Source organism: Chiloscyllium punctatum, chromosome 50 (assembly GCF_047496795.1).
Source record: "Chiloscyllium punctatum isolate Juve2018m chromosome 50, sChiPun1.3, whole genome shotgun sequence".
Lineage (NCBI taxonomy): Eukaryota > Metazoa > Chordata > Chondrichthyes > Orectolobiformes > Hemiscylliidae > Chiloscyllium > Chiloscyllium punctatum.
In genome coordinates, this window is record NC_092788.1 from 52,066,621 (window position 1) to 52,070,495 (window position 3,875).

The following is a 3,875-nucleotide window of genomic DNA, read 5'->3' on the forward strand; positions in this document are numbered from 1 at the left end:
CTCTCTCTCTCTCACTCCCCCCTCACCTCCTTCCCTCGTATCCCTCCCCTCCCTCTCTCTCTCTTTCTCGCCCCCTCCCCTCCCTCCCTCCTATCCCTCACCCCTCTCTGTCTCTCATCCCCTCCCCTCCCTCCCTCCAATCCCTCCCCTCCCTCCCTCTCTCTCTCTCTCTCCCCTCCCCTCCCTCCATCCTATCCCTCCCCTCCCTCTCTCTCTCTCTTTCCGCCTCTCCTCCCTCACTCGAATCCCTCCCCTCACTCTCTCTCTCTCTCTATCCCCTCCCTCCCTCATATTCATCCACTCCCCCTCTCTCTCTCTCTCTCTCCACCTCCCCTCCCTCCCTCCTATCCCTCCCCTCCCTCTCTCTCTCTCTCTCTCCCCCCTCCCCTCCCTCCTCCTCACTCTCTCTCTCTACCTCCCCTCCCTCCCTCATATACATTCCCTCCCTCTCTCTCTCTCTCTCCCCCACCCCTCCCTCCCTCCTATCCCTCCCCTCCCTCCCTCTCTCACTCTCTCTCTCCCCCACCCCTCCCTCCCTCCTATCCCTCCCCTCACTCTCTCTCTCCCCCTCCCCTCCCTCCCTCCTATCCCTCCCCTCTCTCTCTATCTCTCCCCCTCCCCTCCCTCCCTCCCATCCCTCCCCTCCCTCTCTCTCTCTCTGTCCCCCACCCCTCCCTCCCTCCACCCCTCCCCTTCCTCTTTCTCTCTCGCCCCCTCTCCTCCCTCCCTTCTATCCCTCCCCCCCTCTCTCTCTCTCACCCCCCTCCCCTCCCTCCTATCCCTCCCCTCCTTCCCTCTCTCTCTCTCTCTCCCTCCCCTCCCTCCCTCCATTCCCTCCCCTCCCTCTCTCTCTCTCTATCCGCCTCTCCTCCCTCACTCCAATCCCTCCCCTCACTCACTCTCTCTACCACCCTCCCTCCCTCATATTCATCCCCTCCCTCTCTCTCTCTCTCTCTCCCCCTCCCCTCCCTCAGTCTCTGTCTCTCTCTTTCTCTCTCTCCACCTCCTCTCCCTCCCTCCTTTCCACCCCCTCTCTCTCTCTATACCCCTCCCCTCCCACCCTCCTATCCCTCCCCTGCCTCTCTCTCTCTCTCGGTCTCTCCCCCTCCCCTCCCCTCCCTCCCTCGTATCCCTCCCCTCCCTCTCTATCTCTCTCTCTCCCCCTCCCCTCCCTCCGTCCTATCCGTCCCCTCCCTCTCTGTGTCTCCCCCTCCCCTTCCTCCCTCCTATCCCTCCCCTCCTTCCCTCTCTCTCTCTCTCTCCCTCCCCTCCCTCCCTCCATTCCCTCCCCTCCCTCTCTCTCTCTCTATCCGCCTCTCCTCCCTCACTCCAATCCCTCCCCTCACTCACTCTCTCTACCACCCTCCCTCCCTCATATTCATCCCCTCCCCTCTCTCTCTCTCTCTCTCCCCCTCCCCTCCCTCAGTCTCTGTCTCTCTCTTTCTCTCTCTCCACCTCCTCTCCCTCCCTCCTTTCCACCCCCTCTCTCTCTCTATACCCCTCCCCTCCCACCCTCCTATCCCTCCCCTGCCTCTCTCTCTCTCTCGGTCTCTCCCCCTCCCCTCCCCTCCCTCCCTCGTATCCCTCCCCTCCCTCTCTCTCTCTATCTCTCCCCCTCCCCTCCCTCCATCCTATCCCTCCCCTCCCTCTCTCTCTCTCTATCTCTCCCCCTCCCCTCCCTCCCTACTATCCCTCCCCTCCCTCTCTCTCTCTCCCCCACCCCTCCCTCCATCCTATCCCTTGCCTCCCTCACTCTCTCTCTCCCGCCCTCCCCTCCCTCCCTCCTATCCCTCCCCTCCCTCTCTTGCTCTCTCTCTCCCTACCCTCCCTCCCTCCTATCCCTCCCCTCCCTCTCTCTCTCTCCCCTACACTCCCTCCCTCCTATCCCTCCGTTCCCTCTCTCTCTCTCCCCTACCCTCCCTCCCTCCTATCCCTCCCCTCCCTCTCTCTCTCTCTCTCGCCCTCTCCCCTCCCGCCCTCCTATCCCTCCCCCTCTCTCTCTCTCACCCCCGCCCCTCCCTCCCTCCTATCCCTCCCCTCCCTCTCTCTCTCTCCCCCTCCCCTCCCTCTCCCTCTCTCTCTCTTTCCGCCTCTCCTCCCTCACTCCAATCACTCCCCTCACTCTCTCTCTCGCTCTACCCCCCCTCCCTCCCTCATATTAATCCCCTCCCCCTCTCTCTCTCTCTCTCTCCCCCACCCCTCCCTCCCTCCTATCCCTCCCCTCCCTCTCTCTGTCTCTCTCTCCCTCTCTCCACCATCCCTCCCTCTCTCCACCACCCCTCCCTCACTCCTTTCCCCCTCTCCCTCAGTGTCTTCCCCTCCCCTCCCCCCTTTTCTCCCTCCCCTCCCTCTCTCTCTCTCTCTCTCCCTCTCCCCTCCATCCCTCGTATCCCCCCTTTCCTCTCTCGCTCTCTCTCTCTCCCTCCCCTCCCTCCCTCCTATCCCTCACCCCTCTCTCTGTCTCTCACCCCCCTCCCCTCCTTCCCTCCAATCCCTCCCCTCCCTCCCTCTCTCTCTCTCACCCCCTCCCCTCCCTCCCTCCTATCCCTCCCCTCCCTCTCTCTCTCTTTCCGCCTCTCCTCCCTCACTCCAATCCCTCCCCTCACTCTCTCTCTCTCTCTCTATCCCCTCCCTCCCTCATATTCATCCACTCCCACTCTCTCTCTCTCTCTCTCTCTCCCCCTCCCCTCCATCCCTCCAATCCCTCCCCTCCCTCCCTCTCTGTCTCTCTCTCTCTCTACACCTCCCCTCCCTCCCTCCTTTCCCCCCCCTTCTCTCTCGGTCTCTCCCCCTCCCCTCCCTCACTATTATCCCTCCCCTCCCTCTCTCTCTCGCTCTCTCTCCCCCTCCCTCCCTCCCTCCTATGCCTCCCCTGCATCTCTCTCTCTCACTCCCCCTCCCCTCCCTCCCTCGTATCCCTCCCCTCCCTCTCTCGCTCTCTCTCTCTCCCTCCCCTCCCTCCCTCCTATCCCTCTCCCTCCCCTCCCTCCCTCCTATCCCTCCCCTCCCTCTCTCTTTCTCCCTCCCCCTCCCCTCCCTCCTATCCCTCCCCTCCCTCTCTCTCTCTCTCATTCTCTCCCCCTCCCCTCCCTCCTCCCTATCCATCCCCTCACTCTCTCTCTCTCTCTTTCTCTCCCCTCCCCTCCCGCCCTCCTATCCCTCCCCCTCTCCTCTCTCTCTCACCCCGCCCCTCCCTCCTCCTTCCCTCCCCTCCCCCTCTCCTCTCTCTCTATCTCTCTCTCCCCTCACCTCCCTCCTTCCTATCCCTCCCCTCCCTCTCTCTCTCTTTCCGCTCTCTCCCTCACTCCAATCCCTCCCCTCACTCTCTCTCTCCTCGCTCTACCCCCCTCCCTACCTCATATAATCCCCTCCCCCCCTCTCTCTCTCTCTCCCCAACCCCTCCCACACTCCTATCCCTCCCCTCCCTCTCTCTGTCTCTCTCTCCCTCTCTCCACCTCCCCTCCCTCACCCTTTCCCCCTCTCCCTCAGTCTCTCCCCCACCCCCCTCCTATCCCTCCCCTCCCTCTCTCTGTCTCTCTCTCCCTCTCTCCCCACCTCCCTCCCTCACTCCTTTCCCCCCTCTCCCTCAGTCTCTCCCCCTCCCCTCCTTCCCTATTATCCCTCCCCTCCCTCTCTCTCTCGCTCTCTCTCTCTCCCTCCCCTCCCTCCCTCCTATCCTTCCCCTCCCTCTCTCTCTCTCCCCCCTCCCCCTCCCTCCCTCCAATCTCTCATCACTCTCTCTCTCTCTACCTCCCATCCCTCCCTCCTATCACTCCCCTCCCTCTCTTTCTCTCTCTCCCCCCCACCCCTCCCTCCCTCCTATCCATCCCCTCCCTCTCTCTCTGTTTCACTCTCCTCACTCTCTCCAACTCCCC